This window comes from Ostrinia nubilalis, chromosome 18 (genome assembly GCF_963855985.1).
Source record: "Ostrinia nubilalis chromosome 18, ilOstNubi1.1, whole genome shotgun sequence".
Lineage (NCBI taxonomy): Eukaryota > Metazoa > Arthropoda > Insecta > Lepidoptera > Crambidae > Ostrinia > Ostrinia nubilalis.
In genome coordinates, this window is record NC_087105.1 from 4,729,947 (window position 1) to 4,754,119 (window position 24,173).

The 24,173-nt window shown below is 34.5% G+C and overlaps 1 protein-coding gene and 1 long non-coding RNA gene across 2 annotated transcripts in view; one reads left to right on the plus strand and one right to left on the minus strand.

Annotated features, from left to right (window-relative positions):
- The window catches only part of LOC135080856 (uncharacterized), a 498,609-nt gene that overhangs the window by 419,435 nt on the left and 55,001 nt on the right, over positions 1-24,173 (minus strand). The gene's annotated exons all lie outside the window — the stretch shown is intronic.
- Positions 1,996-3,014, plus strand: LOC135080379 (uncharacterized). The gene is made up of 2 exons (XR_010258994.1): positions 1,996-2,263; positions 2,379-3,014. It is a non-coding gene; the product is annotated as an uncharacterized LOC135080379 (long non-coding RNA).

Here is a 24,173-nt window from a genome sequence, read left to right on the forward strand (position 1 = left end):
TGACTAATGCAGTTGCTAACGCAACAATGTTTGTGCATGTAAGTGTTTTTGTTGCCAATAAAGATTTTTATTATTTTTTTTATTATTTTTATTATTATCCTTTATGACCCGCACATAAGTTACTTTAACTGAAACGTAAAACAAGTATCATTGTTACGCCATGCATGAATTATTAAGCAGAAGTTTAAGCATTGCTTAAACTAAACCATACTAACCCTAGGCATAGGGATATAGGGATACCTACTTATTTAACATACAAGTACATCGTAAAAAAATGGCAGCTTTGTTGACAACTTTTTATTTATTTCCATTTTATTATTAAGTTAGTCATCGTGTATTGAAATAAATCGGTATAAAAATCATACCACAAAAAATATAAGTGTGTGCTACATTCAGCACCAGTAAATAGGATCCATACAAAAATGACATGTCGATTTCCATACAGGGTGAGAGTATAAAGTGGTATAAAATACATCGGAAACAATAGGCAAGATTGTCTGCGAAGTGAGGGCTCACCACACGACATACTCACTATAAATATTATGGGAGCCGGGACACACTTGGCAGTTGGCCAAGACCGTAGTGTGCGCATGAACTTGGAAAATTACGGGACAGTAACCATTCGTGTTTCAACACTGATGTTAGTGGTACTTAAACCTTTTCCTGGTGGTGGCTTAGTTGTTAATGCATATTTCTACATCGACACTATATTTTGAACTATATTTTCATAATTCCCACCATTACTCACTAAAATATTTTTGTCTTTTAAAGGTTGAGTCTTAGGAAATCTAGATATTTTACTTTTAAAAAGTCTTAAATTGAGCTTAGTCAATAAAATTGTTCGCATTCCAAGGAAATCGAAAAAAATTGATATCATTTACAAAGAAAGCTCTAAAATCAAATTTAAAGTAAAAATACAAAAAAAAGACTCAATGACTCTCTTAGTTTTGAATGGTCACACACTATAGCTAGATGGTATCTACTTCTAATTACTGAAACTGTGACATATTTAATATTTTAATAAAGAATATTACAATATTTTTAAAGTGTGGCCACCCCCTTCTTGACACTGCAGTTAACGACAACAATACCGACAATTGGTCACTCAGCCTAAAAATGTTGACGATGTTTTTAAACATGTTTGCAAATACCAGAGTTGCCCACTAAACCGATATACGAGGGCATAAAACGTCATTCACGTTTTTATGATGATCCCAAGTGAAGTTTACAATATAATTACTTACAACAACAGTAATTAATAGACAAAAGGCTGACTTTAACCGTGACTATAACAATAACTATAATGGAGTTTGACAGATTTTTGACGTTTGTTAAAGTCATAAGATGGTGCGCAACCCAGCCTAAGACTTGGAAAAGGTCATTTCGCGTGTTAAAAAAATCACAATTATTTTATTGAGACCATTTTTATTAGAAACTAGCGGCCGCCCGCGACTTCGTACGCGTGGATCTGGTTTTACCCCCCCCCCCCCCCCCCTTCATCTATCTTACGCGGTTCAGATTTTTTCATACAATTTTTTTTTCCCGCTAACTCCCGTTGCCGTGGGAATTTTGCAATATCCTGTTGTAACTAAGCTTTAAGTTTACTAAGGCACCTGCATGCCAAATTTCAAGCGTCTATCTTACGCGGTTTAGATATTTTCATACAAATGTTTTTTCCCGCTAACTCCCGTTCCCGTGGGAATTTAGCAATATCCTGTTGTAACTAAGCTTTAAATTTACTAAGGTACCTGCATGCCAAATTTCAAGTCTATCTTACGCGGTTTAGATTTTTTCATACAAATGTTTTTTCCCGCTAACTCCCGTTCCCGTGGGAATTTTGCAATATCCTGTTGTAACTAAGCTTTAAGTTTACTAAGGTACCTGCATGCCAAATTTCAAGAGTCTGTCTTACGCGGTTTAGATTTTTCATACAAATGTTTTTTCCCGCTAACTTCCGTTCCCGTGGGAATTTAGCAATATCCTGTTGTAACTATAGGTGTACCAGAATCTCATGGCAAACAAAAATATTGGAAAAGTGTGTTTTTCATATGGCAATTGTCTATGGTTTAATTGTCACCTGTCAAAGAAAATTATGAAATCTGTCAGCCGCTGCAAAATTTTTGTAATCTCTTCTTGACTATTTGTTATTTTTGTGAAAAAGTCGAAAAAGTTCAAGCAAGGCATATTGTTTTCAATGTGAATTGTAAAATAAGGCATAATTCAAAGTCGATCTTTGATTCTAAAGCGCGTCGTCGAGTTGACAGTAAGTTGGACTGAAATGTTTTGATACATTTAGTTTATTACCCAACTGTGTCAAAAGGAGGGTTGTGTTTTTTTATATTATTCTTACTTAATAGCTGCTTTATCGGGGTTTTCAGGTATATCTCACAAATTGGTGCAGATGTTATGACCATGTAAAGAAAATTGAAAAAGATTTCATAAAGCAAGATTGAATAATGGAGAAGTTTCCAATTTTTTTCTTTGAAATAAACTTGAAATAAATATAAGTAGAACTAATAATAATTGTGAAATAATCATGAAAATATCTCTACAAATAAATAAGTTACAGGGCCCTAAAGTTGCGCATAACTATTCACGCCATTTTGATCGGTGTATTCACACAGTCATTCGGAGTACAAACAGTAAATCACCCCTGATCCAGCCAGTTCATTTTTTTTTTAAATCTAGCAGTTTTTAATTTTTCAGCTAGGGTCACTCAAGATTCTTTCTTAATAAAATGTAACCTTTTTTTTAAATAACCCAGACCTGGCCATATACAAAAAGAACGGCACCGCCTATGTTTCAGTTCCACGCGAAAATATGTAGGTAATTTAAATAATTAATTTCTCAGACATTTCTTTTCTCACAGACGATTTATTTAATTTCCAAGACATTTTCCTATGTTAAAAACCTGATGTATAACAACATTCTTCCACCACACATACCTACCTAAAATGTATATTCGTACTTCATGTTCATTAATATTAGTCATAAAAGTAAAAAATTAAACAGTATCAAGATCGTTTATTCCAATTTCCCCAGTATTGCTCTCAACAAAGTTTATTTTCCCTATTTGCCATGAGATTCTGGTACACCTATAAGCTTTAAATTTACTAAGGTACCTGCATGCCAAATTTCAAGTCTATCTTACGCGGTTTAGATTTTTTCATACAAATGTTTTTTCCCGCTAACTCCCGTTCCCGTGGGAATTTTGCAATATCCTGTTGTAACTAAGCTTTAAGTTTACTAAGGTACCTGCATGCCAAATTTCAAGAGTCTGTCTTACGCGGTTTAGATTTTTCATACAAATGTTTTTTCCCGCTAACTTCCCTTCCCGTGGGAATTTTGCAATATCCTGTTGTAACTAAGCTTTAAGTTTACTAAGGTACCTGCATGCCAAATTTCAAGAGTCTATCTTACGCGGTTTAGATTTTTCATACAAATGTTTTTTCCCGCTAACTCCCGTTCCCATGGGAATTTTGCAATATCCTGTTGTAACTAAGCTTTAAGTTTACTAAGGTACCTGCATGCCAAATTTCAAGCGTCTAACTTAAGCGGTTTAGATTTTTCATACAAAAGGATTTTCCCGCTAATTCCCGTTCCCGTAGGAATTCCTAAGTATCCTATAACCTGCCCAGGAGTATGAAGAATAATTGTACCAAGTTTCGTTAAAATCCGTCGAGTAGTTTTTGTTTCTATAAGGAACATACAGACAGACAGACAGACAGACAGACAAAAATTTTACTGATTGCATTTTTGGCATCAGTATCGATCACTAATCACCCCCTGATAGTTATTTTGAAAATATATTTCATGTACAGAATTGACCTCTCTACAGATTTATTATAAGTATAGAATAGATTTTGATATTAAAAATAATAAAACACTGTTGGTAACGCGATTTTTGTTTGACTGATGTAATGACGTGGAAACTGATGCATTTTATCTCGCGTGCCGAATCTAATACAAAAGAAACGCGAGTTTCAGAACGCGACATTAAACTCCTCCAACTATGTATTCTGTGCTCCAACGCACACACGCGCATTGTTTTGATAGATATGATCTTTGACGTTAGGAACACACCTACATTGCTTAGACAACAGTGAGTGCTTGTAATTTAATATGAACTTTATACCATAGCAATAAAGCTCAAATTGACTACGTTTTAGTTACAAATCATTTGTATGGGAAAAAGCAAAGGGCTATTTTTAGGGGTTTTCCAGCAATAATTCTAATTTTTCTCGCCGTAAAAACCATCCTTGAACTTCAACGAACATTTAAAAAAAAGATTTGGCCAAATTGGTCCAGGCGTTGTTGAGTTATGCGCTTACCAACACATTTTGCGATTCATTTTTATATTATAGATTCTTATATTGAGGTTTATCAAAGAAAAAAGAAACTTCTGCCCCAGGCATTTAAAGGTCTGAAAAAGTAGATTTTTCAAACGAAAAATTGTGTGTAAGTATTATTTTATTTTATTATTATTTAATTTAATTTGTAACATTATAGATTCGACTTTGAGCATTAGGTACATTAGGTACCTACACCACATTCTATTCGGATTTCCTCCCTTACTTATTACCTACTTATTATTAGGTAATGCTCGAATCTGTAACGCTACATTACACGCAAATGCTCCCGGTGATCCCTCACAGAAAGATTCTTGGAACATTTCTTCAATAAAAACTGTATTTTATGTGGTGACTTCAATGTAAACTTATTGAACGATGATAGGCAAAAAAAAGATTTTTTGAAACTTCTGAAATGTTATAATTTTAAGTATTTGATTGATTCGGTGACCTATGTACGTAACAACACAGAATCATGCATTGATAATATTATAACTAACATGCATGGTACTGAAATAACAACTAGTGTTGTACATAATGGCCTAGCAGATGGTCACGCAGGGTTATACTGCACCTTGAAATTGGAAGACCAAAATATGGCTAAAAACTGCGATGATGCTATTAGAATTACGTGTAGAACCTATAACGAACAGAGTGCAGCAGTCTTTGAAAGGCAGGTTAATAACGTAGATTGGACCAGACTAGACGTAAATTCTTTTCTGAAAACATTTAATCATACTTTCGAAACAAGCTATAAAAAAAGAACAAGAAAAGTAAAAAATAAAAGAGGTAATAGGCTACAGTGGTTAACACAGGGTTTAAGAGTATCTAGTAAAATGAAAAGGTTTTTAGTTCTGAATATTAAAACAAGTAACGGAGAATTTGCTTGCAAATATAAAAAAATCTATTTACAAATATATAAAAAAGTACTCAGAAAAGCAAGACAACTAGCTGCACAAAGAGAAATTATCCTGGCCTCTAACTGTAATAAAGAAATTTGGAAAATTGTAAATAAAACTAGAAAAGGTCAGACAACTAGAAAAAATAATACACTACTAAAAATAAACGAGAATATTTTAAGTGATCCACAGGAGATAGCTAATATTTTTTCTAACCAGTTTGATAAAGCAAATTCACCACTTAGTAAAAATGATCCTTCTTCAGCAATCTTTATATTGAAACAGAGTGTGAAAGAGGTTGAAGCTAATATGAATTTTTATAAGACTAACAAGAATGAGATTACGAAAATTGTTCAACAAATGAAAAATAAAAGTTCCTTTGGGTTTGATGAAGTTACGATACGAGTTATAAAAGATCATATTGATATTTTAGCGGGACCTCTGGCACTCTTCTTTAATAGTTGTGTCGATCAAAATTTGTTTCCTAATGAACTTAAGTTAGCAAGAGTTCTTCCCATACATAAAAAAGGAAGTAAACTGGATTGTAAAAATTATAGGCCTATCTCTTTGTTACCTATTTTGTCAAAAATCTATGAAAAGCTAATAATGTCAAGACTGTTGGTACATCTGCGACAAAATGGCATACTGAGTGATAGGCAGTTTGGATATCAGACGTGTGTAGGAACTATAGATGCTATAAATAACTTAATTGATGATGTAGTTTCTAAATTAAATAGTAATATGAAAGTAGGAGGATTGTTCTTGGACCTAAGCTCCGCCTTCGATACAATAGATCATGAAATTTTGCTACAAAAATTAGAACACTACGGAATTAGAGACAAAAACTTGAAACTATTTCAATCTTATCTATCAAATCGCAAGCAATTTGTTGAAATTAAACAAATAGTTAATAATGAGGAAACTACATACAAATCGGAATTAAGAACAATAAAAAGAGGGGTTCCGCAGGGCTCAATATTGGGACCTATTTTGTTTGTAGTATTTTTGAATGACCTGGCTGATTACATGAAAGCAAATCAGCCAGATGTTAAATTAACTATCTATGCAGATGATACTAATGCTGTAGTTTCTGCGAATAATGTACAAGAACTTAATATTAAAATACAAAATACCTTTCATGAATTTGAATATTGGTTTGCTAAAAATAATCTTGTGTTAAATAAAAACAAAACTTTTGCTTTGCTATTCAGGACTAATGCTAGAGATAAAGATTCTTTAGAGCCATTAGTGAATAACTTAGGAATTAATTCAGTGGAAACAGTTAAGTTTTTGGGTATACATATTGATAGAGATTTAAATTGGAAGAAGGAAATAGAAGCATTAGAATCTAGCATAAGCTCAGCATGCTATGCCTTAAGAACTTTACGAGATGAAATAACCTTAGATCAGCTCAAATTAGTTTACTTTGCGCTCATTGAATCTAAACTCCGGTATAGTATTATGTTCTGGGGGAATAGTTATAAATATAATATTTCAGCAGCATTCGTGTTACAGAAGCGAGCTATCCGCACCATGAAACGCATTCCTCAAATAGAGTCATGTAAACCACATTTTGCAACGTTAGGTATTTTAACTGTCCCGTCATTGTATATTTTTACCTTGTTAACCTATCTAATAAAACACTTGTACAAGTTTGAGTCAAATGAAGACAGAACACAGAGAGAACTCACACGCAAAAAAAACTTACAAATTGCTATAGTACCTAAATTAAATATCGCTAGTCACTGTGTAAGATACCAAGCAATTAAGTTATTTAATGCCTTGCCTGTAGAGTTTAAAACTATTTATAATTTTAATAAATTTAGAAATAAGCTTAAGTCTTTGTTATTGAAGAAATGTTATTATTGTATTGAGGATTATTTAAATGATAAAAAGTAAAGATCTCATTTTGTTAAATGCTTCCTTAAAGTTTTATGCTGTGTTGTATAATTTGTGATTTTATATCGGTTGATGTTTTTTAATTTTTCATGTTTTTTGTAATATTTCCAATACGATAATGTTATTGTTTATGGAATAAATGACTATGACTATGACTATGACCTTGAGGTATTTTAAACCCTTTTCTGTGTAATGGTTAAACTATAGGGTAAAAATAAGACAAATATAAGATAGTTTCTTCTATCTTAGTAGTATCTCTTAAGTAAATAGGTAACCTATTTGAGCGCAAATAATAAGCTTTTACGAAATCGAAATGATATTTACCATAAACGAAATTATGTGTTCATTGCATAAATGTCGATACAATAGCAATGTATCACGCCAACGTAAAATATAATAAAACAGGCGTGAAATGTTGACCATAGCGCCGACCTTATTGCACGCGCAATAAGATTCATTTTCCAGTATAAATGTTACTCTTGATATGCCGTAGATGTACGTCACTGTGATTACGGCCCATATTTCGCAGTAATAAATTGATGTCATTTTATTGTCGATGTTTCAATACAGAATTTATTTCTTTACACACATTACATTTTATTTTGCTTAAAAGCTATTTTATTAAACTTAATTTACACGCAAACTTTCTCAAGTCTTCACGTAAGGTTACTTTAGTAATTAGTAAGTAAAGATTAATTATAAGTCTTAAGTCTCAGGTGTAAATTAATCCTATACCTACATTTCAAAATGAAGCTCAAGGATGATCGGTCTAAATATTGAATTTCAACTGAGAAGGCTAGAATTAATACTTGAGATGGAATGGTACCTTTTGAGCGCCATTCCAGAATTTGAACCTTAACGGCAGCTACGGTAACGGTATTAAAATAATAGTTTTAGATGTTGTCACTGTCCCTCACGCTTGCATCTCGCTTTGCTTGTGAAGGACGTCAAACCTTCGAAACTTCGATTTTGAATATTGGGAGTAGCCCCTCTCATTCTGTATCAGTTTCCAAAACGATCTCTACATTCTTTACACTTCACGTGTTTAATGATTATTTTATTATAATGAATCAATCGTCGTCGAATCGTCAATCAATTCCAAATAATACTAGTGGCCGATTATTTAAACTGGTAAACAGATTAAACATCAAACAAGTACTCGAAAATCATTTATTTACCCGACTTTTGTCATTGCAAACGCAAACTAATTATGAGACCCGCTGCAACATCAAAGATATGTGGGAACGGTAGGCCCGAAACAAACAGTTTTTTTTTTTATCAATTACTGACTAACATTCGTACCCCAAGGGTTCCAAACCCGCAGACACAGGAGCTAGTTTGTAGTAAAATAGACCATTTTGATATTAACCCTAAGCAGAAAATGTTTTGAAGCATCAGAAATCTTTTTCGATCTGAATGGGGGTGGCCTTTACATGTTCTAGAAAAGTAGAGTATAAAATAGACCCATAAAAGGTCATCATCTGACCATTATCCCTACACGTGTAATTTACTAGATAATTAGAGAGGGTCTCCTTTTTTTTCTTTTTTTTACCCAGGAAAATGACCTATCCATACCTACCGCCGGGGGATGGCAGGTTATGTGGGGCTCGAACCCACTAAAAACCTGGGGGTTTCCCTCTGCCGCATAGTGGTCGGCGCCTTGGGTACTAGAAACGACCAAGGCGCTAAGCGGGCTCACGCCCAGACCCTTCTGCGCTCTCCGCCGCGCACGTCCTACTCGTTACGGCTTAATGACATGATGAACACACGTCTCACATGCCCGTAACGGTACTGTATAGGCAAAACGCTTCAGCGCCATCCATTTTCAGGGCTGGTTGCTTCGGCAGGTGAGTCGTTGCACACTCCTTAGCGGATACCGACTTCCATGGCCACCGTCCTGCTGTCATGAGCAGAGAGGGTCTCCTGCATTGAAGACTTATAACCTTGTGATGACAACCTTTCAAAATAGTTGGTGGTCCTACTACATATAACTCCAATATTCCCCCGCTGTATGTGATAAAACCTGCGGCTGAAATCATATCAATTGGCGGCTTGTTCATACAAATCCCGGGCGACTGATGATTGATATTAAATTTCATGCGGAACGGAGGGTAAATTGTTATTTATCTGTTTATTGGCGACGAGCACACATTTAGATTAAATAAAACTATTTGTTTAATAGCAATTTAACTAACGAGTTTCCTGTAAACAATCCTAAACTGTTAATTCTATCACAAGCTGCTATTTTCAGATCCTGAGTTATCATTTCGTTGGATAAATATGTCGAATATCAGAGGGCAGCGCATAGTAGGATTAATTTATTTTTGTAACTTTCCATATTACTTTTTTTTTATCCAAAACAAAACCAACAATTGCCTTTTTAGTCTACTTTTGGTAATGTTTGGGAAGATTGGGAAGCTCCAGCGATAAGAATTTTATGCGAAGACCGAATTTTAGTCGGGTAAAGCCACATTCAATAGCTAGTCTACCTATCTATTGCATTAAAGTTACGAGCGAGGATTTGCAACCGCAATCCTATATTTATTGTTATATCACTATCAACTCCCAGAACTCGTAAATCAGGGTGTAAACAAACCTTGGTAGAGTAACAAAACATGGCGTTTAAACTAGAGATGCACCGGATACTACTTTTGCCAGGTACCCATCCGAGTACCCAGTGCAAGCTTATGCCGGGTAGCCGGGTACATCCCACTTCCCTATTTGGGCGCAACAGGTGGTCAAATCATATTATAAAGAGTCTTGCGATTGGATATTTAACCACTCCCGTATATAGTGAACGCCTCTTTTCGGAGGCTGGTAATATCTGTTGGCAAAAATCCCAACAGACTTAAACCCAGATTGTGCTGAACAGCTTATATATTTTTTCACCATAATTTATCTCTTTTGAATTATATGAATACTAATTCTTCAACTGATTCATGTTTAATTGAAATAAATGTCCGTTTTTGAAATATTTTCTTAAAATTGTATCTTATCCGCCAGTGCCGGGTATCCGGCGCCATTACCACGGTACCCAGCCAGATCCCGAAAAAGTACCGGATCCGCCGGGTACCGGATCCACACCGGGTACCGAATCCACACCGGGTACCTATCCGTCCCATCTCTAGTTTAAACTGCGTTTCTGACAATCGACTGCAATGTAGGTGTCCAGTGGACGACTGTTATCTGCATTATGACTTGCACTTGCATTTTAATGCTTGCAATAAGGAAATTGAGATTTGCTATCGCATTTTCAACTTTAAGCTCTCAAAATGATATTGGGAACCTATTTGCGAATTTACATCCGCTTATAACTAATACTATTCAGGGAATACCCCTACTTTCAGTAACTCAATAGATAAGTATCTAACAAAACCTTATACAAGACTTAGGGGAGAGTTCGGTATATTGTACCGCCGGGTAAATTGTACCACCCTCATATTTCGTAAAGTATTTATTGAATGTCTGTAATTGCAACACTCAGCGATACACAACTAAATTCAATTAATATCGGCCATGTGGTTTTTGCCGTGACAATGAACACGTGTGTTTTATTTTGAAAATTATTTTTTCATTGTTTTCAAGTAACTTTTGACAATGCATGTTTAGTTTGTAATTTTGTTAAATTTAATCACAGGGTGTTTCTAATATGTTATTTAGAAGCGTAAATTAGTGTGGATTACAATTATTTGAAACATTTTTCGGTATTCATAAGCTATATTTTTAGCGATTTTTTAAAAGCACTATCACCTAGTCGGCTAAATTGTACCACATCAAGTTGTATGGAACTTTACCAAAGGATTTTGAATTTTTTTTTAGTAAATCATATTTTGAAGTTATAATAGCGTAGTTATGTTTCACTAACAATAAATGAAAGCAAAAGACTGGCAAAGTAGATTAGATACAAGTGTGCGTTACGATAATTGGAATTACAAAACTTTTACTCAAAATCGTGATAACATGTAAAACAATATCAATTGTCTATGTTATTAAGTACTGTTCCTATTCGTTACCTAATTTGTTAAGAATGTATCTTATAATATTTTGCCATTGCTTTTTATAGGCTTGAAATTTATTGAAATCCAATTTAGTAACCCTGTGGTACAAATTATCGAACCGGTTGGCTAAATTGGACCGAAGCTCTGAACTCGTATTTTGTTGATTTGTGCTAAATATACAACAATTGTGTTGATTAATACCTACGAAATAGTAAGTTGAATAATTTCTCTTTAATTATATACCATGAACATTAGCAAAAACAAAAGAAAACTATGTGTAAAATGGGATTGAAAAAAACTGGTCCAAATTAGCGGACTCTCCCTTAAGACTTACCGAATTTCGAAGCCTGTGTTTTCTTACAAAAACTTTATTACTTGGAATAGCAAAGTAATATTGTCTAAAGTTATTTCTAAAAATGAGCCTTAATCTGTTCTCGAGTGATTTATTATAATTTAATTAAATTTGTGGTTGCTATACATACAGAGATATAATATTTACTAAGCAAGGAACAACGACTATAGCCAGAAAATAGTATTGGAGAGAATTTCTATTTTGGACCTTGCTTCATCGACCTAAAACAATCACAAAAATCCTTTGGCTACGACAGAAGACTGACTAAAAGGTAAACAACATATGAGTGGCGAACGAACAAAGCATCGAAACACTGCTACCAAATCTTGCACATAGAGTTTATCGAGATCCTACGAATAAATGAGACACAAACTCTCTCATGTAAGCGAATTGGCTTTTGTTGTTTAATTGTATTGCTACACATATGCGAAAACATGTAAATGGTGTATAGTTTCTTAAGCAGTGGTTATTAATCTGTTATTGTTTCACTGTATGTTTTCCAAACAAAATAAAATAAATAAATAAATAAACAAATAAATTAGACGTCCCAGCATTAAGTACGATGTGTGAACGTCCGTTACATACTGAATTTTTCACCGAAACACCACGCTCTTTGCTACAAATTTTGTTGCAAAAGCAGCTACTTAGGCCTGGTTTCCACCAAGGCAGAGCGGAGCGAAGAAGTTTTTTTTATAACCAGATTTAATTATTTCCACATCTCCTCTCTGCTCCGCACAGCTCTGCTCCGCGCCGCGCCGCCGCCGCTGGCAAATTCTATAGAATAAGAATTTGAGTTCGCCCGACACATTTCTTCTCTTCTCCGCTCCACCTTGGTAGAATACAGATCTTAGACTCCCCAGCATTTAGTCGACCGTGTATCCAGTTGTCCACATTTGTAACAACAGAGATTTTAACTCAAACATCCCGTTCTCCGCTTTTTCCATTCACCCCTTCCGGGTTGTTTTTTCTAATCGGCTGGGTGCAATAAGCCTTGCCTTTCGCAACTTGAACCCAACCACACAAAGGCAGCGTGGGGACTGTTAGCAGTCCTTTGCCGAATTAGGGAAGGTTTTTGTCTTTTTGGTTCCGTAGATAGCAGATGGTAGGTACATCAGTGATGGAAGTTGCAATACGTTTTTAGGAGAAAATCAATTAGATTAGAAAATGAACGCGTCCAGTCTGAAGGTTTTGGATTTGATTCCCAAGATGGACACGCTGTCTTACTTCAGTTTTGTTTCCAAATGAGCTACATTTAGAACCTTTTAGTATGAAATCTATTCTTGAATGTTTGTATAATCATACTTGAGTACCTACGTCTGAATCTCGTATTATTACCGTAGGGTATGGTTTAAACTAATTTAAACTAGTGACCGGTTCAAATATTGGAACTCGGGTTAAGGCTGTAATCCAAGCTCAAAACTTGATTCAATCTCAAGGAGAGATTGCCTTAAGATTACTTGCCTTTAATTGGTTTAAATTAAATTTTGGCAAATAACAGGGTTGAATCAACTGTTTAGTTGAGCGTTGTTTAGACTACAATCCTGAACTCACGGTAATAAAACAAAAGTCAGCGAGTTTAATATTCGGCAGCTTCTGCTTCGTGTTGGCAACGAGTTATTCCAACAATGATGTTGTCTTAAACAGCTGAGCTGGCAAATAAACCTTTTCTGTTCATTAAGGTTCCAAACGAGCGTCGAGTTGATGAGTCGCGTTTTTTGAGCCGTAATTATGTGCGTTAAATTCCAGACTTATTTTGCGTTGTTAGCTCACACCGGATTTATGTATGGAACAGATTTCAGAGTGAGAGAAAATTGGTATGATACGAAAACTATTAAGCTTCAATATAGTGAAATATATTAAGTACCTTGTAGATCTTTTTAACTGCCCAGTATAATCAAGAAGCACAGCAAACTACGCGTTGGGCGCCTACTTTAGCTAAAGCAGATAAATCTGAACAATCCCTAATCACTCGTTTAAATGTTTTTTAAAACCTTAGCTCGCGCTATGTGCATTTGGATATTTAATATAGTTTCCGTAGTGCAAATAGTATAACTAATATGTTACTCAAATTAAAATAGCTTTAACGCTTGATTCGTAAATTCCAGAAAATTAATAATTGTGCTGCGCATAGTACGCCAAAATTGTTAAAATTTTCGGCAAACTATGCACAGTGCCCAAAACAGAGTTCGAAAATTTGTTAGTTTATAGAAATTTTAATAAGCTACGTTACGTGTCAAGAAATCCTTTAAATTCAACTCTATTTTTAAATTGTATAAGCTGCGAATACGCTAACTACCAGAACTATTACAGGCAAGCGCAGCAAAACAACGCGTTGGGCGCCAACTCCGGCTTCCCTTTGGTCAGTCAATTAGGCGCGAGTTTTTGCGCCTCCACTCAAAACTTCGGCCGCCATTTTTAGCTCGAGGCGTTTTGGGCTCACGATAGTTTTAATGGATGGAGTGAGAAAGTTGGGAATAACTCTCAAGAGTCGCTTTTGAAATGAAATGCTAAAAAAATAATTTGTCGAAGAATCTTTTTGACTTGAAACATCGAATTCTAAGAACTTGAACCGATGACCTTTCCTTTCATTTGAAAATCAATGTTTGAGATAAAGGACATCATCCATTTTGGTCCAAAATCAAAAGTGCCGGCCAAAAAATAAAAGTGCTGTATTCTGATAGAATACGTCCGCCTTAGCATTTATTACTATGGCACCAAAGTCAAAGTCAAAGTCAAAGTCAAAATTTCTTTATTTGTTTAGACTAATAAATAGTTCTTACAAATCGTCATTTTGCTCTTAAGGAGCCTCTACATGTCTCATAATCTTTTTACCCTACCAGCGCTTCGAGACCAACATTTGGCAAGTGCTGAGAAGAAGCGCCGCAACAAACTCAGTCACCACTGTCTGCCGGTTAATATAAATAAATAGAAAGCTGTAGCACCACTGTGCATCGTAGTATTTGAGTTCTAAAAATATATGAAACGACTGACTTTGATCTCAAATACTACGACGCACAGTGACTGTGGTGCTACAGCTTTGGTGTTATAGTAACAAATGCTAAGGCGGACGTATTCTGTCAGAATACAGCACTTTTTTTTATTGGCCGACACTTTTGATTTTGAACAAAAAATGTATGAATCGTCGATGAATTTTAGATCTCAAATACTCGACGCATAGTGGTGCTACAGCTTTGGTGCCATAGTAACAAATGCTAAGGCGGACGTATTCTGTCAGAATACAGCACTTTTTTTTATTGGCCGACACTTTTGATTTTGAACAAAAAATGTATGAATAGTCGATGAATTTTAGATCTCAAATACTCGACGCATAGTGGTGCTACAGCTTTGGTGCCATAGTAACAAATGCTAAGGCAGACGTATTCTGTCAGAATACAGCACTTTTTTTTGTTGGCCGGCACTTTTGATTTTGGACCAAAAATATTATTATATGAAACGTGGATGATGTCCTTTAACATTCTAAATACAATGTACAAAAATTTAAATAAAACTGATATTTTTTTGCATAATACTTACTACTCGTATTAATTACTCAACTTTTTACAAGTTTCTTCGTTCTCATTAACACGAGAGCATTGTTAAATATTGTAAATACATTAGTTTCGGTCTGTTGCCTTGGTTAATACCGCTATTATCTATTTTTTATCTCATTCGTAAAATGCTGTTAGTTACTAGTATGCTTAACAAATAATAAACGTAGAACATGATTTATAACCTCCGAGCTAAGTACACATTTTAATGTAATTGTCATTTATTTACCATTTATGTAAAAAAAGAAAACTTAAATAATGTTGCTACAACAGTGAATAGGTAATGATGACAACCCTTCAGTGTCTGAATTCATCTAATACCTATAGCTCAATTGGAAAAGGCTTCAAAATACTTACTCTGATTAAACCGGTCACTTTTCAGTCTAATTTTTCCGTGTCACATTTGAGAATCAAACCCAGAACTCCTGAGTTTTGAGTGCAACTTTCTAACCACTGGACCACGGACGCGTTTTTCAGCAAAATTAATATTCGTCATCTGCAGAATACTTAATTATGAGGCATAATTAGCACCGCGAATATGCTTACTCACATCTCTCAGATATGTAGCAAAAACGCCTAACGAGTAACAAAAACTCAGACGATTTCTTTTGGTTTATCTTTCAGCTAAGTACTTAGTAAGAAATAAAACATACAGCTTGTCAGTTTTTCCGGAATAAAATAAACTAAAAGATATAAGAAATACCCAACTAGACATAGAGAAATAGATAAGACACTAAGGACTAACCGTTCAATGTATCAACTAGGAATTTTGACAAAAAATCATTAGGGTAATTAACATTCCAAAGAATTAACCCTCTTTAATAATAACGATAAGCAATAGCATAGAGTTTTAAGTACTTTAGGTACACATAGTTATGTTGATCACAAGACGCATCTTTATAAGAGAGTTTGAAAACTTCCTTTCCAAATCAAGTTGCGAGCTGTAGGTAAGCACACACCTACACTGCGTATTTTTTTCCGCTGTATTAAGGATTAAAATCCAATGAAAATGTATTTAAGCATATTATATTTTTGCACGTGACCTACTTAGTGACAAATTTATTCGTAATTCGCCAAATCGCACCCTAATGATCTTCCTTGATCCAATTGTTCCGAAAATCATTAGCTATTTCCATCCACTTACTTCCGAGCAACACTAATGAGTATTGCTACTAAGAATCCCAATGCATTTTATCAAACAACAACAATGACACGTCCAACTAAATATCAGTCTTATGAATACGAAGACAAAGTAGAGTTTTGGTTGCACATGAACATTGTACTGGGCATAAACGTTTTTGATCCTTGTTCCAAAGAATATAGGGAAGAAGTCCAGTTAAATATCAATCTTAAGAACACAATTACAAAGTACTGTTTAGGTTGCACAATATGAACATTACACTGGGCATAAACGTTTTTGATCCTTGGTTCAAAAATACAGTGAAGGATTATAACTTGCGGTTACACAGTCATACTGGTACTTGCACATTAATTTGCATTTCCAGTGCACTTTAGATACAACAAATATTGTATTCAATCTAAGAATGTGAACGTTGAAGGTCGACAACAACGCATCAGGCTATAGTTTTGCTAAAATCGCATCTATTACAAATTACATAAGATAGAACTTAGAAGTGTTTTGACTTGTCTACAAGTTCAAGGCGCTCTAATACAACACACCTCCAGTATAATTGAAGCTATTTTTAGGAAACTATAAAGTTTATTACCGTTCTAATAGTAATAAAATAGCTTGAGAAAAAACTTTTAGGCGTTTATTTCTTTTCATAACTCTTTATTAACTAAGTAATAAAGATATAAGACTGGATAAGTCAATGTACTCTAACATCGTGTTGTTGAGGTAGGCAATTAACTAATGTGGTATATTTTTAGGCTAAAATTATAACAACTAGGTATATTTTTGGTTTCCGCTACTTCTAAATAATGCATTATTTTTTAAGTCAATCACCATGTATGGTGAGAGATACGAGTAAGATTTAAATAACATAAATAACCTAAAGTCCGTAACGTCAAGTCGTTTCGAGCGTGATCATAGATGACGCCTGTCAATGATTGAATTTAATTTTTTTCTTGATTTGCTAAGCAATTATAACAATAGCACTAACAATAACAATTTAATTACGAAAAAATCATGAGAAATCAGCAGCTGATATTTTTTCTGCTTTTCCATAAGGTTAAATGGCAGGGATACCTTTTGGTATTATAATTTAGCCTTATGTACTTAAGTATAAGGGGCATGAGAGATTAAATAATTAAATTTACCCATAGTCGATGTAGTAACAACTAAATGCAAATTATAATCCATTTACGTATGTACTAGCGAGACATTGATTAATGCCGATATCGTCGGAGCAAGCTGTTATTGTGTGCAAATGCAGAACTGTGTTGTTTTATGATGCCGCATTTAGATTAATATCGAAGATAGTTAAAGTCGTGCTTGGACTTGAATCTTTTGGCAGTAAGGCCGTTTCTACCGTAAAAAACGTTACCTTACACCCATATAACGACTGCGAAACGACCATGTCAAATATGTTGACTGAGGTGTAGAGTTTAAGACCTTAAGACTAGGCGCGCAGACCACCGATTTTTAGGTGGCCGATAGTTGTGCCCAATTTTAAATTGTATGAAGAATCGGCCTAATCGAATCGGTGTAATGTGCGCACTTCCATACATGCCCATGCTGATCAACTGCCCGACGAAAAATCGACGGTCTGCGCCTAGGAATTGGCTCTACATGAGATGAGTGTGCTTACCATGAGTTTACGTTAGGTGTGCTCGCTAGCGAGAGCGTCAAAAAATCCATGAAGATTTTAGTTCTTGAAAGTAGCCTTTAGAGGCGATTTACAATCTGTCATACAATTAATGTCATTTTTTATGTAGTCGCTAGCGTAATTAAACTCATGGTTAAGTAACACTGATAACTTTTTCACAGTGAGAGTCACACAATTCTTCTCCTTTTTGGCAATAATTTTTACTTGAAAATGTTTTATTGGGATGGTTTTCCACTAAATGGAAGTAACCTTTACTCTACTCTTAAATGCATTAAATCCACCAAAATTAAATGTGTTCCGCAGAAACAGGTTTATGCAATTGTGAATTTCTAAAAACAAAGATTACGTGTCTGCTTTGACAGCCATCTGTTATTACTTATTCCGTGTAACATGGCCCAGTTCTATTAATAGTCCCCAACCGTTATTCAATGTCTGGACCCTGTCCATAATTTATAGGGCTGGTCCAGCGAGCGGTTAGCACGGAATCCTGAGTTTGATCCCTTACAATAACGTCGTCGACGTTAACCAGCATAGGTACAGGCGTAATCAAGCTAAACAATATGGCATCTTATCTCGATGTAATACAGGCTCTTTCACAACAAAAATGTATTTATAATATAGGGTGAAATTTAAATCGTAGGCATCCTTTTAAAATAAGACTCTACTCATGATACATAGCACATTCCCCAAATATGAGACAAATACTATGCTATGCTTGTGACTTTATAACCTTGAAAATAACCTTGAACCAATATTGCTGACTTAAAAAGTATTATTTTTGTAAGAATCCTTGAAATACTGATCCATTTAATAAGAATTCTTTCTCCGATAACATTTTTAATAATAATAGGTACAAAGCGTTTGTTCCAGAAAATTTGTAATCTTTAAACAAAAGGGTTGTTCTTAACTCAAAAGCTTTAAGTGACATCAATTTTTATAATAAAGAAGGAATGTAAATAGAATAGACTTTATTGATCACACTAAGCACAAATTATAAACAATAACAACACAAAACGAATATAGAAAAAACCGACTCCAAAAAACCTACACTAAAAAGTAGAATAATAATTACTAATTACCTACTTATTTATTAGGACGAATTATTAATATTTATGTAGGTATACCATGATTGATACTTCTGGAGTCGGTGCCAAAATTATGAAACATGTAAAGTTTGCCTGCACCGACTCCAAAAGTATCAATCATGGTATACCTACATAAATATTAATAATTCGTCCTAATAAATAAGTAGGTAATTAGTAATTATTATTCTACTTTTTAGTGTAGGTTTTTTGGAGTCGGTTTTTTTTTTTATAAAATTTAACTTATTTCTTGCTTTTTAGTTAACTAATTATTACCTTGATGTTACCACTGAAGGTAGGCAGTACATTGAGACCATAATATTCTTAATGTATATTATAAAAAAGTTCATCCCCAATTTTCCACCCTTGGGGGTGAAATATTTTCTTCAAATTCGCATGAAACCACCCTTTTGATAATACCTATTCAACAAAAAAGTAATCGTTCTAATTAGTTTATAATCGGCGGAGATATTGCGTATAAAAAAGTTCATCCCCAATTTTCCACCCTTGGGGGTTGTTTTTTTTATTATTAAATTTAAATGGGACCACCCTTGAGGTATTACCTATACGCTGAAAAAAGATTTGTTCAAATCGGTTCATAATTGGCGGAGTTATCGCGTAACAAACATAGAAAAAAAAAAAAAAAAAAAAAAAAAAAACATACGGGTCGAATTGAGAACCTCCTCCTTTTTTTGAAGTCGGTTGAAAATAGTGGGCCACTGCGTCAATACGCTCAGTATTTATCAAGACATGCTCGTAAGGGCATGTCAAGAAACTAGTCTTCCGCGAAAGCCCTAAATACATAAATCATCCTACGTAAAATAAACTAACTTAATTTGTATTCGATATCCTATGCCTTGATATTTAACCACTAGATCGGAGGTACCGATGTGATGCAATAGGTCAGAATCGTCTAAGTTCAACCCGTTCACGATCTAGGGCATCTTATTGTCTAGTCCACCTCATAGATTACAACTTGGCGATTATTGCGCCACCAAACAAAGAGTTGTTTAATGTATTGTTATTTTAGTCTAACAATCGAGTCGCCATAAATCTTAGATTAATATAGCCGATTGTCTTCATACTTGACAAGCGCTTCGTCTAAAGTGAGGCACAAATCTTATGTCATCAACTGAAAACCGTCTTAAAAGCCACGAGCGACTAGTAAGCTGTAGTAGACTTATGCCCGTTTTCACCATCAATCCCTAATTTTTAAGTTACCCCTAGGACCACAAAATTCCTGTTAATTGTTACCATAGGGGTCACTTAAAAATTAGGTATTGATGGTGAAAACGGGCATTAGTGTCTTCGGTGTTGTGAGAAGAACATCATTCACATCTCTAATAGGGTCTTCTCACTAAAGAGCATTCGGAAACCAACATGTCTCTGCTGTCCTGGCACGGAAATCTGAATACATGGTATATCGGTTATGTTATGTAACAAGTTATTTTTCTTATTTATTTTATTTATTTATTTTTATTTATTTATTTATTATTCATTATTGAGCAATTACATGTTTGATCCAAATAGCGTCCTAAATCCTCTTTAGGTTTGTCTAGACGCTATTGTTCTCTATACAAATAAAAACAAACGTTTTAGTATAAGCATTCACAACACTTTCAAATATTATATCTTAAACTCCTATATTACATAAAATTTTGCACTCTGACACCGATAGCTTACCTTTAAAAATCGATATTACCTATTGCCTTGTGAAGTCAGGAAGCATGACTCAATTTTAGACAGGCACTGACCTTAAATTCTTTCAAGAAACTTTTTTTGCGTTGATCTCGATGTAGTCTATTGACTGCAATTTCATTAAGAAGCAAAATGAAAAAACCAAAGTGGTATTTTTGATGATAAAGAAAGCACTCAACTAAGGGTGGGTTGCTTACTTTAACTTTAACAAACGTCAAAAATACTTGATAATGGACAATTCTCCAATGGCCGTGACTTTTTGGTTTTTGTCAGCGGTTAACCACCTTTTACAAAAAGTATAAAGATGACCAGACCACACGCAAAAACTGGTAAAGATCTAAATAGCGGTTTGAAACTAGACTAATATTGGATAGTCTTTGTAAAGTTAAACATCTTTTATTTTTAGGATTCCGTACTCAAATAGCACCTTGCTAATATGCCATCCATTTGTTTGTATCTTATGAACCAAAAGTAATACAAATGCTTTTTTTTGCATCTTCGTTGTTGCCACAATCAAAGTTATGTTAATTTGTTTGAAAGATTTTCAGCACGTGCGTCCAAATTGTCTTATCCATCTCCTTCAAGCATATCGGGATGATAGTATGAGGGACAGAGACAGAAAAGAAATTACGAAAACGACATTATTCGTAAGTTCGTAACGAACGATGCAAATGGAACAAAATTTCTAGAAGAACTTGGTATTTGCATATTTTAATAATAAAAGGAAAAACTCTTTTCCTTTTTACGGTAACTTTATTACTATTCACCTTCTCCTTAATTTTAATTTAACTATCGCATAACTTTCTATGTTAATAGGCATAGCGTATAATATAACAGTTTCTTACGGTAGAGGAGCGGTGTGGGCGGATTTATTTTTGTTTGTCATATAATATACCAAATAGCACTTTATTACCACAAGAAGCTACTCGATTAAGCGCTATACCTTAGTATAGTTATATATCTGTGTTTACAGGATAAAGAATTCAGGAAACTGTACTCAAACAGTCAATTAGAGTAAACAATCGGTACTTCCTCAACAATTTAACCTAACCACCTTGGCCAAGTATGCGACACGTCTCTGCACTGGACAGACTGTAAATCCGAAGTAGCCCGCTTGACTGATAGCGTTAAAACAGTATATTATCCGAATCCGACATCTCGCATAGGTACACAACTCTAGCGAACACAGCTTAATGTTTAATGCATAATTTAGCTCGCCGCGAACCTTCGGTCTGCCAAGCAATCTCGGGCTGGACGCAAATTTGCTTTACGTACTACGTACATAGCACGCACTACTAACATATTATTATAAAGTGTGTGTTCACACAAACTTAGTTTTAGCCGTAAATACAGTTTTATAAAGTAAAGCATAACATCCTTGCACAGACGTTAGCGCTTCAAGCTATACACTGTAGCATCTTGTATCGCTATATAGGCATGAGAGCTAAAGGCAACGAAAAGTTGTCATTGGAATTCGATCGCCATAAATGTCGGTTATCATTCATTAACTCTTTGAAGGGCAAAGGGAATAATATTGTACCACGTATTGTACCCACCCCACCATAAGTTGAAAGTACAATTTCCTCTCCTTCTCAACCTCATTTCACTTTCTGCAACTCCTGTTCTTCTCTATGTTTTTGTAACTTTACACTTGATATGGTATACATATAAATAAAACAAAAAAGTTACAGTGTCTGTAATCACTCCTGTACGTATTGAAAATTATTTATTCCAATTGTATTTTTAATACATACTAGCTAAAGTGCCAATCTACTGGCATTGAAGTGTCTATCAATGAGTCCAAAGACCTACACGTGCTAGCTGTAGTGAATCCAGTAGCAATAAATACTATTTATATTTATTACGTGCTAAAACGTCAGCTGAAACATAAAAATGACAATATTATGTAACGTAATATAATTTTTATGAGTTCAGTTAACTTGTGTACACAGTTCTACCGGTATCCTTCCGTTTGGCCAAATTACTTTTCGCCAAATTTCACTTCGCAAACAACTTATCGCCAAAGTTTCATTTCCCAAATAAACTTTTAGCAACTGTACTTTTCGCAACTAATTCATTTGGTCAAATTAACATTTGGCCAAATTTTACTTGGCAAATGTTTATATAGCAAATGTTTTATTTTGCCAAATATTATATCCCAAATAATTTGCTTGGTCAAATTGACACTTCACATACTTACGAGTACCCACCGTTACCCACAAATCAAAGCATAAGGCACATGATCATGGTTTTCACAATAATTTTATGTAAAACAGAGAGATTGCAGAAAATAGTATGGTTGCAAAAAGTAGGTATTGTAGAAAATAGTAGGTTAGGTTAGGTTACATCTCTATTGTTAATGAATCATTTGGAAATTTCGATAAAAAGAATGAAATATGAAAATTTATTTAGAAAATTTTTTATATTAACTACCCACTAAACAAAATAATAACCACAAGCTAATTTGTATTCCATTCTATGCACCAATCAAATTTTTTTGTAAATAGTTTATCGTGAAATATTTTTGCCAAATGAAACATTTGGCAAAACATACTTTGCCAAACAATAATTTGCTAAACAATAATATGCCAAAAACAACATTTGCGAATTAAAAGTTTGCAATAAGTTTTTTTGCCAAATGAGAATTTGCCAAATGAAAATTTGCGAAACGTTGTTTGCGATGTGATAATTTGGGAAACGTTTTTTGGCCAAACATTAGTAATCCAGTTCTACCACAAAATACGAGAGATAGTAGCAGAATCACCTGTATGTACTTCATTTTGCTTGCGCGCACACGCGTGTCTTAAGCGGCATTCGCACTCGCACTGGTCACAAAATATAACAGAAGGTAAACTCATGTATGTACTTCGCTTCGCGAGCCTGCGCTCGGCCGTCGCGCTAGGGTTGTCTTGTCAAGTGTTGCGTTTATTTCGTTATGATAGAAAAATGTAACTCTTAATACTATGGAAGAAAGACAATAACAGATATCCACATTATATTTATATTATTATGTAGTTATGTTTAGTACGTTATTATTATAGTAATAGTTTGCAAACAAATACACGAGAAGGAAGTAGTATCACGTAGTATGTATATGTAGTTGGGTGGTTGACACTATTATCCAATCATTCCCAAAACCTCTTTAAAACACTTCGATATTCCTAATTTGAGTTGGATTTCAATTTGTTAACGTTAAACGAACTATTAAAATACAAATAAATACCTTACTTACCTCCCGGAATCAACTGGTAGTTTAAAAAACGAAAATTTAGTTTTTAATGTTGAGTGTAAGCAACCATCTACTTAACGAATGTTATAATACCCCTTTTATGTTGTTCACTCATTTTCGCACAAACAAAATAATTTCACAAACACGTGAGCAGCGTCACTCAAGCGAACGCAGTCGCGCCTCGCATTCGTCCAAGACAGTCTTGATAACGCGTACGTGAGCGGTGTCTATGTGTGCGTGGCTCGAGCGCGCTTAGTATGGAGTTTACCTTCTGTTATATTTTGTGCACTGGTTTAGACTGGTTTGCGATTATTGGCGATAATCTTGTCC